The sequence below is a fragment of the Triticum dicoccoides genome, chromosome 2B (assembly GCF_002162155.2).
Source record: "Triticum dicoccoides isolate Atlit2015 ecotype Zavitan chromosome 2B, WEW_v2.0, whole genome shotgun sequence".
In the NCBI taxonomy this organism is placed as follows: domain Eukaryota; kingdom Viridiplantae; phylum Streptophyta; class Magnoliopsida; order Poales; family Poaceae; genus Triticum; species Triticum dicoccoides.
In genome coordinates this window covers 557,938,368-557,950,512 of record NC_041383.1, presented here as the reverse complement: position 1 = coordinate 557,950,512, position 12,145 = coordinate 557,938,368, and positions in this window count along the sequence as shown.

Genomic DNA, 12,145 nt, shown 5'->3' with positions numbered 1-12,145 from the left:
AATATCATGGAAATCTATTAACTTGGGATCCAGTTTCGAATATCTCAAGGTGATAAATCTAACAATGAAAACGGTTCAGTATTTGGACACATGGCTCAAGAGATTAAACATTTTGAAAAACCGAAATTATGAAGGAAAAAAAAGGGGAAACTCCCTGGTTGTGACAAGTGATGCACATGCAGCAGAGGCGGAGGACGAAAAAAATTAAGGTGTGGCGAACCGTCAACTAAAAAAATTTGATGCAAAAATGTAATAGTCAATTCATGCTGCACTAAAGCTTTCAATGGTGTCTAGAAGACGCATGCAATGGTAGTGACCTATCCTCCTTCTCAAAGTCTTCCTTAATTATAGCAATATATAAACTTTTGAATATCCTTTTTTCAATATAACACACCATCAACTTATTTAGCTGTCCGGCACACCTCATACTCATCCCATATGTGTGTTAAACCGAACACCGGGTCGTGTTGTGTTGGTGTGAAGTCCGTGAAGTGTTGGCACGGGTAGTCAGTCTTTTCTTTTCTTTTTGCGAAAGGGCACGAGTAGTAGTCATGTCTCTTATATACAAGTCAAGGAAAAAAGAACCCAAAAATGCAAGTTGCACGCACCAGCAAATTTATTTTCCGTTCTATTTTTTGGTCACCAAGTTATGAGAGTTCCATCAAGAGCGAGCCGCCGAGAGAATTTCAGCGGAAGCGAGCCAGTTTGAGTACGTCTACGTGGTGAGATGTGCATGTGCTAGGCGGCACATCAATCAAGCTGCCTGCTTCTATGCTTTCATCTAGGTTTGCTTGTGCAAATCAATCTACAATGGTCTAAAACCAACAAGTAGTATATGCTTGGCTATTCCCGCGAAGAAAAAGTGCATGCTTACCTATAAAAAAATGGGTGCCGAATCAAGGTGTGGCGGCCGCCACACCTTGCCCACTGGGCTCCTCCGCCAGTGACATGCAGTGCGCCATTTGTCAAACAAGAGAAGGTGGGGGAGTGATCTTTGCAAGGGCTACCCCGTAACTAATGATTTCATATATATGCAGTTGAAAACAAAATGTTCTTGATAGAGATTGTAGATCTTTCTATTGATAGATCCTTTAATAAACCATTACTGATCTTCTTTCAAGATCTATGAACAAGAGAGATAAAAAAATCATGTAAAAAGAGAGATGAATAGATAGGGTTGAGCCGATAGCAAAACTGGGTACGATTATGGGGCAAGAGAGGGGAAAACCCTTATGGATGGATCGGGAAAAGTGACCTCCCCCTCACCCCATGACTCACATAGTTCAGAAGACTTCCTTCCCCTTTTTTTAGAATGAATTAGCCTGACACAACGAATCTTACATTCCTGTCTTTCTTCTCATGGAATGAACCAGTGGCTCTCATGGAATGAACCAGTGGCTGGGATGCCCCTATGCCAATAGGCGAGCGCGCTATGGCCTGGTTTGTGCGGGAGAAGGTTTATTTTTTTCCTTCTTTTTGTGCGTTATCTCTATTGGTTTTTCTTGCGGATTTTGGTTTTCTATGTTTCTTTAGCATTTTTTAGTTTTCTTTATGCTAATAATATGTGCTTTCATCGGAAGCACAGATTTGCTTCTGCGAAAAGCACAAATTTAATTATGCTTCTTCAAAAATAGGAAAAGCACATCATGTGCTTCCAAAAAAAGTGCAAAACCGCAAACCGTTCTTCCATGATTCAATATTTTCCTTCTTTTTTTCAGTATTCATCATTTTTTTGCATGAACCAATTTTTGGCCTTTTTTGGATTTTGTTTTTTGGGTATTCACTTTTTTGGATTTTTTTTATTTTCAACTTTTATATGGAAACAATATCATGGAAATCTATTAACTTGGGATCCAGTTTCGAATATCTCAAGGTGATAAATCTAACAATGAAAACGGTTCAGTATTTGGACACATGGCTCAAGAGATTAAACATTTTGAAAAACCGAAATTATGAAGGAAAAAAAAGGGGAAACTCCCTGGTTGTGACAAGTGATGCACATGCAGCAGAGGCGGAGGACGAAAAAAATTAAGGTGTGGCGAACCGTCAACTAAAAAAATTTGATGCAAAAATGTAATAGTCAATTCATGCTGCACTAAAGCTTTCAATGGTGTCTAGAAGACGCATGCAATGGTAGTGACCTATCCTCCTTCTCAAAGTCTTCCTTAATTATAGCAATATATAAACTTTTGAATATCCTTTTTTCAATATAACACACCATCAACTTATTTAGCTGTCCGGCACACCTCATACTCATCCCATATGTGTGTTAAACCGAACACCGGGTCGTGTTGTGTTGGTGTGAAGTCCGTGAAGTGTTGGCACGGGTAGTCAGTCTTTTCTTTTCTTTTTGCGAAAGGGCACGAGTAGTAGTCATGTCTCTTATATACAAGTCAAGGAAAAAAGAACCCAAAAATGCAAGTTGCACGCACCAGCAAATTTATTTTCCGTTCTATTTTTTGGTCACCAAGTTATGAGAGTTCCATCAAGAGCGAGCCGCCGAGAGAATTTCAGCGGAAGCGAGCCAGTTTGAGTACGTCTACGTGGTGAGATGTGCATGTGCTAGGCGGCACATCAATCAAGCTGCCTGCTTCTATGCTTTCATCTAGGTTTGCTTGTGCAAATCAATCTACAGTGGTCTAAAACCAACAAGTAGTATATGCTTGGCTATTCCCGCGAAGAAAAAGTGCATGCTTACCTATAAAAAAATGGGTGCCGAATCAAGGTGTGGCGGCCGCCACACCTTGCCCACTGGGCTCCTCCGCCAATGACATGCAGTGCGCCATTTGTCAAACAAGAGAAGGTGGGGGAGTGATCTTTGCAAGGGCTACCCCGTAACTAATGATTTCATATATATGCAGTTGAAAACAAAATGTTCTTGATAGAGATTGTAGATCTTTCTATTGATAGATCCTTTAATAAACCATTACTGATCTTCTTTCAAGATCTATGAACAAGAGAGATAAAAAAATCATGTAAAAAAGAGAGATGAATAGATAGGGTTGAGCCGATAGCAAAACTGGGTACGATTATGGGGCAAGAGAGGGGAAAACCCTTATGGATGGATCGGGAAAAGTGACCTCCCCCTCACCCCATGACTCACATAGTTCAGAAGACTTCCTTCCCCTTTTTTTAGAATGAATTAGCCTGACACAACGAATCTTACATTCCTGTCTTTCTTCTCATGGAATGAACCAGTGGCTCTCATGGAATGAACCAGTGGCTGGGATGCCCCTATGCCAATAGGCGAGCGCGCTATGGCCTGGTTTGTGCGGGAGAAGGTTTGTTTTTTTCCTTCTTTTTGTGCGTTATCTCTATTGGTTTTTCTTGCGGATTTTGGTTTTCTATGTTTCTTTAGCATTTTTTAGTTTTCTTTATTTCTTTTTTCTCTTTTCTGTGTCGGTATTCAATGGTTTTGTTTTGTGTTTTGGTCTTTTGTGTTTTACACCTGTTTCCTTGTTTTTTGTTTTTTTATTTTTTCAACAGTTTCTACCTTTTTAATATATATTAGGAATTATACATAAAGGATAACAGTTTTTCAAATATATCATTTGATGTATATTTTTTTCATGCACATTCAACATTTTTTGTATACATCTAAAATATTTTTTATGTGTTTAACATTTTTGGAATACATGTTTTAGAATACATATTAAAAATTCCAAATACATGTGTAAACATTTTTTAAATGATATCAAACATTTTTTTGAACTACACAGATTTTTAACATTATATAAACATTTTGTAAATGGCGTACACATATTTCTTAGACACTTGAAAATGTACCTTGCATTTTTTGAATGGTATGAAACATTTTTCTAATTACATGGACATATATTTACATTGTATGAAAATATTTATTTAAATGTCACATACATTTTTGTTGAAATGCATGATTTTCTTCAAATGTCACAAACAAGTTATTTTAATGGTATCAACATCTTTTTGAAATCAAGCTAGCAAATGTTTGCACTACGTTAACATTTTTCAAATTCATGGTTGTTCAAAAAGTTAAGTAAATATAATTTTTAGAATATACATATTTGTAACATTTTCAAAAATATATTAAATATAAAAAACAATAAAGGACAAAAAAAGTGAACTAACCCGCAGGAAACTATTTGGGCTGGCCCATTAATAGCGACATTGAAGTGAGACGAGCTTCTGTCTTGCATAAAGTGAGACAAAGCCGCTACTGTCAGATCATTAAAATTGACTTGGAGAAAAAAAATCGACTTGGAGAAATCAACTATAGGTCTTCTTTTGTCAGTTGTAATTTTACGTTTGAAAGTCATGCTACAAACATTGATGCTGCTAGGTTAGCCAAGTTTTCATATTCTCTAGATCAGGGAAGACATGTTTGGTTGATGCAACCACATGATCCCTTATGTATTCCTCTCCTTCGGGAGTTTGATCAATACTACTTAATTTTCCCCTAAAAAGATCATTAAAATTGACAACTAAGAACACTAAAGACGTCTTTAAAAAAAGGAACCCTAAAAACGTGAGATGGCTGAGAATTGTATCAGTATACTTTAAAAGAATTTGTATATGATTTTGCTCCTTTAGATATTAAAAAGAAAAGGCCAACAAGTTTCAACAACAGAAGGACTACTAGGTGTTAAAAAAATCTCAACAGGCCCTTGCCTCCGTCACTAGTTTGACCTATTCCAGAACCGCCTCCCCGGCCTCGTTCTTGTTGGCGTCAGTTGCCTGCACAACCTCAAGACCCTCAAACTCAGCGGCAAGCGCTTCTTCGGCGCCGTCCTCGATGATAATTGGGCTTTGCCTACATCTCAGCATCGTCGACCTTAGCGATAATGTGCTCGACAACGAGCTCTCGGGCTCCATCACGCACCTAGCCTCACTTGTGCGCCTCTCCGCGTTTGTAACTGGCTCTCTCATGACGTGCTCGCATGTCGGTAACCTGTCAGACTCGTGATCACAAATAAAAAGTTCGTTAGCACATTTGAACACGACTTTTCTTTTTGCGAAAATGATCCAGATATATTATAAAAATTCACCAGAAGTACAAAAGCACCTCAAACATAATAAAAAATATAGATCGAGATCCCTAGACCACTGAATAACCAGTATCACCGTCAAAATGAGCCACCAATGCGCCATTGTCGCCGCACACCTACCAGAGCGACTTGACCTTGTTAATGACAACTGAAAAGTCTACCCCCTCCGTCCTTCAAAGAGTGTACTTCCAACTTTGTTGAAGGGTCAAACTATGTCAAAGTTTGACCGAGTTTATGCAAAAATATATCAATGGTTATGAAACCAAATAGGTATATGATGAAAATATACTTTAGCATGGACCTAATGCTACTAATTTGATGGCATAAATATTGTTGTATTATTGTATAAATGTGGTCAAACATAAAAAAAATTGACTTTCCAACAAAGTTGGAAGTACACTCTTTCAAGGACGGAGGGAATACGTGCACATGCCCCTAAGGACCATCGGGGCCGCAGTCGCCGTTGAACTCTTGAATAGATTTGAAGCATATGACACCAAAATCTCATCATCACGCACGCACGACGAGAAACCCTAAACTCATTGCCTCAAAGAGATGGCAGGAATCTACGCCAGAGCTCTTCGACTACGTTCAAATGGCTAAAGTAGAGGAGGATAAGAGTTGGAAAGACAAACTCAAAGAAGAATTGTCATCATCCGTCCGAGCACCGCACCTATGAGGACTATAAACCCTAACCATAGTTACTGGTTGAAGCAAAGGCACTAGGATTTCCCTCCCCATCACAAGCTGCTGACAAAGAGGAGGCAAATCAATGGGCTCACTGGTGGAGCCTAGAGGAGAGAGTTTGCCCTATCCACGGAGGGGAAAGGTGAGTCTCTTCTACACTTTGACTTGTATGGAACTGAAAAAGGAATTGCAGTTGTGTTCTAAATAGAGTATGAACGTGACTTTTCTTTCTTTTGAGGAACACAACGGTTGTACCTTTTTTTTAGAATCCACAACAGTTGTACTTTAAGACGAATATAACATGTTTGTTACATTACAATCCAGAAGGAGGTGCCCGGTTACCAGATTTCACCACCAATCAGGGTTGCGCGGCCTGACTGGCTCGTTTGTAGGAGTATCATTGAACAGCCAAATAACCGAGTGAAGGAGATTTGTGTCCGTGTCCTTCTCCACTTCGTACAGCGTGCAGACCCAGCACTAGTCCTTCCTTTCTTCTACGTAGCAATAACGAAATTAACTACTCCATATCTAATTAGACTCGGATTATTGCACCAGCGTATCAAGCTATCTATATATACACAACACAAGCCTGTTGCCTGGCAAGCTAATTTCCATCACAGAAACCACGTGAGCCGCAAGCCGATCCGCTACCGCGACGCCCATGGGCCATCTCAACCCGCTGGCGTGCGTGGGTTTCGCCGGCAGCAAGGGCGCGAAGCGTGCCAAGGCGGCCACTACGGAGAACGCGAAGACGACGAAGCCTGGTCCAACCCCGCCGGTCGCCGCGAACGACGCGTCGGCAGGAAGCCAGGCCGCTACCGCAGCCGCTGAGACGTCGTCCGCGGGGACGAAACGAAGAGGCGCGGCAGGCAAGAGCGCCGGCGTCAACGCGCGCCCGCGCCCGCGCCCGCGCGATCACGAAGGAGAGGCTACGGTGTGCCGTGGCGGTTTCATGCCCTACCGGCCGCTCTACAGCTACGACATGGACCCCCTTGCCAACTGCATGTACTTTTACGGCTCCGTCGGCGGAATCATGTGCTGCCCTTGTGAGGCCGTGAGTCCGTGATCCCTGTCACTGTCAGACTGGTGTAGTTGGGACAAGTCGGGCAGTAGCTAGTGCATAGGACTCCCTCCATGGTCTTAGCTGTTGCTTATTTGCTAAAGCTAGCCCTATTGCATGAGCTCTCTGTTTGTACGTACATCCCGTGTAAAAATCTGAGTGAATTTTGTAAGAGATCTCATTTTGTAATACTGCACACGTATAAATGGCAGTTTTACTATCCATCGGTGAGTTTTGTTATGTATAGCTTAGACATACACAATGTGGCCGGCCGCACCGCTTTAGTCAAGGCGGTGCTCACCGCAATAACAATGTATCATTTTACATCCACTGAAATTTATGTCAATGTGTTGCAGTACATTGACTTTGGGCGGGCTCACACAAAATTTAAGGTGGTAAATTCAAGATCAATTGAGACATTGTTTAATTGCTGGCCTACCGCCCTTGGTGGCCTTGGGGTCCTCAATTTAGAGATGTTCACTCGTGCCCTGAGAGTGCGACGGCCGTGGGCGGAGGGAACCTCACTGGACCGGTCTTGGGTGTGCACCGGCAACCCATGTAATCCTGAGACAAAGGGCTGTTCTATGCTTTCACTTAGATCACAGTTGATGATAGAAAGGCGAGGTTCTGGGACATGGCTTGGCTGCAAGGAGTTCGTGCCAAGGATGTGGCTCCCTCCATTTTTGACATTTCCAAGAGGAAAATTATTTGGGTCCATGAGTGACAATGCTTGGGTTACTCACATCAGCTTCGCGAATGGCCTCTCTATTCAGCACATCCAAGAGTTCCTCAACCCTTGTGTTACTCACAACCATTTGATCTCCTCCTCTTTATTAATTTTATGCAATTCTTCCTCTAAACTCCCCATCATCAAAAAATTATTTCTACTCAATCCTATTAGTTCACTTTGTCTATCAATATCATCAATAGATTTTGTGAGAAAAACTATTTGTTTTTTATAAAGCCAAACATGGTTCAAATTCTTTTTTTTTTCGCGAATACGCAACAATTGCGTATCATTCCATTGATAGATAGAAGAGTACATGAGTGTTACAAGGGGGGGGGGGGGCGGTAGCCGCTCACTACGTACACAAAGAGGCGTAGAGAGAGGCAACACGAGCAGAACACGGGATGCTCAGCCCGAAGGAGCTCAAGGAGGCATTAGATTAGCTATGTCTTTGGCGCCGGCAGAGGCCCAAATCCTGGCATCGTCCTTGATAGCTTGAAGAAGAAGCGATGTGGAGGGGCTAGCGTTGTCGAAGATGCATGCGTTGCGGTGGCGCCATAGAGACCATGCGGCAAGAAGCACTAGGGAGGAGAGCCCCTTGCGCATGGCGGTAGGCGCATCCGCGACCGAGGACGACCACCAGTCCAGGAAGGAATCCTCTGGGTCCTGGGGGGCATGGGTCAGGGCATGGCACCAAGCAAAGATCTCATGCCAAATGATCCTGGTGAAAGAGCAGTGAAGGAGCAGGTGGTCGATCGTCTCAAGCTCCTGAGCACATAAAGCGTAGAGATCGTCGTGCGGGAGCCCATGGCGAGCGAGCCTAGCAGCAGTCCAGCAGCGATCCATACCAGCCAGCCAGGCAAAGAACCGGATGTGGAAGGGGGGCCATGTACGCCAAGTGAGCTTCCAGTGTGGGGCAATGGTGGAGCCGACGAACAAAGCCTGGTAGCAGGACTTGGCGGAGTAGGAGCCGCTGCTCGTCCAACGCCAATGAAGCTCATCGGGGTCGGAGGAAAGGGGGAAATGCTGAAGGCGTCACTAGAGTTCCACGTAATGCACCAGGGCCGCAGGCCCCAAGGCGCCACGGATGTCAGAGATCCAGGCCCTGCCCAGAAGGCCCTGCGCAATGGAGCGCGTCCGCCGGAAACTCTTGGGGACCAGGGCGAGCACAGCCGGAGCGAGATCGGCAACGGACTGCCCATCGATCCACCTGTCCATCCAGAAGAGGCAGGAGTTGCCATCCCCCACGGTCCACGTCGTGGACGCGTTGAAGATAGCCTGAACATCAGTTTCAGTTGGGATGTGGAGATGTCTCCACGGCCTGGTGGCATCAGTGGCCTTAAGCCAAAGCCAGCGAGCGCAGGGAGCAATGCCCGTGAGCTGGAGGTCCCGAATGCCCAGACCCCCATACTCTAGGGGACGGACGGCACACCTTGGGTCTGCTAACAAGATTGCCACCGCCCGAGGAGTCACTGCCGCCGTGCCAAAGGACCTCGCGCATGATGCGGTTGATCTTCTTCGGGATGGAAGGCCGCAAAGCCATGGCCATGAGGAGATGGGTGGGCATGGCGGCAAGCACGTGCCGAACAAAGGCCAGTCTCTCGCCGCGGGAGAGAAGTGAAGCGCACAAAGTAGGAAGCTTGCGAGCCATGCGCTCCACCAGGGGCATGAGAGCAGCCGCGGAGACCTTCCAGACCGAGAGGGGAATGCCCAAGTAGGTGATCGGGAAGTGCATGATCGGGGAAGGAGAGCGTGCCCGCGACCTGCGCCGGTTGCGCGTCCGAGCATTGGATAGGCGAGGCAGAGCACTTCCAGAAGTTTGTGTGGAGGCCCGAGGCAGCACCAAAGATGCGAAGCAGCTCATGGACGATGATGAGCTCGTGCGGGTCAGGGTGACAGAAGATGACCACATCGTCAACATACAAGGAGATGCTCGAGGCCATCCTGCGCTTGGTGAGGCGGCACAACACGCTGGAGCTAGTGGCAAATTGAAGGAGGGAGTTGAGGACGACGATGACTAGCACAAAAAGCATCGAGGAGACAGGGTCGCCTTGGCGCAAGCCCTTCTCATGATGAATTGGCGGGCCCGGGTTGCCGTTGATTAGAACGCGGGTCTTGGCAGTGGAGAGGAGGATGGAGATCCATTCCCGCCATTGAGGACCAAAGCCGAGGTAGCGTAGGACCTGGAGGAGAAACGGCCAGGAGACCGAGTCGAAGGCACACGCAATGTCGAGCTTGAGGAGCACACGCGGGGCGCGCATGTTGTGGAGCTGACGGGCGGTCTGCTGAACAAGAATGAAGTTGTCGTGGATGCTGTGGCCCTTGATGAAGGCGCTCTGGTTGGGAGAAACCATGGCATTGAGACGAGGAGCGAGCCGGAGCGACAAGACCTTGGCGAAGAGCTTGGCTTGGCTAGGAGGTGAATGATACTAATCGGTCGGAAGTCCGAAAGCGAGGCAACGTCAGGTTTCTTGGGAAGAAGGGTGATGAAGGCTTCATTGAGCTTTTGGAAGCCCATGCCATTCATGTGGAAAAGCTTATCAAAAGCATCGCATATGTCCTTCTTGATGACGTCCCGGCAAGCGCGAAGAAACTCTGCCATGAAGTCGTCGGGGCCTGGCGCCTTGCCAGACGGGAGCTGCTTGGCCGCCTCCCAAATCTCAGCCTCGGAGAAAGGGACCTCGAGAGATGAAAGGTCGAAGGAACAACCATCAAAAGCCTCAAGGTTGAGGGTGGATTCGCGCGGATCAGCCGCACCCAGAATGCCGGCGAAGTGATGGAAAGCAGCCTCCGCCATACCGGCCTCATCGGAAACAAGCACGTGGTCCACACGTAGGTGCCGGATCCTCTTCTTGTGGAAATGGTGAATGGCACGGATCTTGAGGAAGGTTGAGTTGGCGTCCCCCTCGCGCAGCTAGGACAGGCGCACACGATGCCGGGCGATCGTGCGCTCAAGGGACACGAGACCTAGGTATTTGAGCTTTAGACTTCTAGGCAACCAAGTCTCGAGCGAGGAGAGGGGCCGCAGATCTATCGCCGCATCAAGCCGGGCAATGAGCTCACGCGCGACCTAGAGCTGGAGAGAAACCACGCCTACTCGCCGTGCACTCCAACTTTGGAGGCGACGAGCCGTGAATTTGAGGCGCTGGTACAGCCGGCGGAAGGGGTCGGCGTCTAGAGGCTCGGCATTCCATGCCTCCGCCACCACGTCCTGAAAGCCATCGAGCTTCAACCAAAAATGCTCGAAGTGAAAGCGCCTGTGAACACCCATCTGCTGGGAACAATCCACAAAGAGTGGGGCATGATCAGAGGTCGTCGAGGCAAGGCAGCGGAGGGAGCAACTAGGCTGGCACGCGTCCCAACTAGGAGTGCAGAGGACCCGATCGTTGCGCACGAGGGTGGGGGAGTCCTGCTCGTTCGACCAAGTGTACCTCCGACCATGGAGATACATGTCACGGAGCTCCATGTCGGCAACGAAGCGGCGAAAACGGCTCATGGAGTGGTGGTGTAGGCGATTATTATTCTTGTTCGCAAAAGAAAGGATCATGTCGAAGTCGCCACCAACTAGCCAAGGGCCCGCGCAGGTGAGGCGAAAGTTGTGCAACTCCGCAAGAAACTCCACCTTGGCCGCGTCATCTTGGGGACCATAGACAGAGGAAAGCCACCAATGCTGCCCACCGGAGGCAGAGGTGACGAGGGCGGAGACATGAAAATCGCCAATCTCTGGACGGGACAGGGAGATCTTAGAGTCACGCCACGCCACCAAGATGCCACCACGCGTCCCGGAGGCTGGGAGGAAGAAGAAATCGCCACCATACATGGGACCCAAGGTCTCAGCAACAATAGCGGTGGTGATCACGTCAAGCTTCGTTTCGCTAAGGCAGTCGATCGAGGGGGAGACAGATGAGACCAAGGACCGAACAGCCGTACGTCTCGTGCGGGAGTTGAGGCCCCGCACGTTCCAAAATACCAATTTAAGGTTACAATCCATGAAGAAGATGGGGAGCTGCAGGGGACCGAGAGGTAAGCCCTAAGAAGGGACTAGGAATGGCTGGACCGGCGCAGGATCGAGGAGCTGCGTGACGCCCCGAGGGATCTGCCAGCCGTAGTAGTCAGCGAAGGCCTGGACAACGTCTTCCGCGAGCGGACGCCCAAAGAGTTGGGCATACTTGGCAAGGATGGCATCACCCACCCGGCCATCATCCTCAAGAAGCCCAAGCCGGCGGAGAAGAACACGCTTTGCTTCCAGCTCAGAATCCAGCCCACAATCGGTCTTGGCGATGCGACTGCTCCTGCGCGGGGTGAAGTTGGGTGGGACGGCGTTGCGACGGCGCCGGGAAGCGGGCTTGGGATTAGGCAGGACCTGATCGGTCGCCTGCTGGGCCGAGTTGAGTAGGGAAAGCAACGTAGGCCGCTGCATGGCCTCGGATCAGCGGCATGCAAGGCAGGGTCCACCATTGGCATGGAGCGGGGCCGGCAGAAGGAATCGACCAGCGTGTCCCTCTGCACAGGAGGGGACAGGATCACCTGAGGATCCGAAGCGGGCGAGGCACAACCACTCGCAGGGGGAGACTGAATCGTACGGGGATCCGAGGCAGGCGACGCGCGGCCAACCGCAGAGCGGGGCGAGCCGGCTGGGGGGGGCGT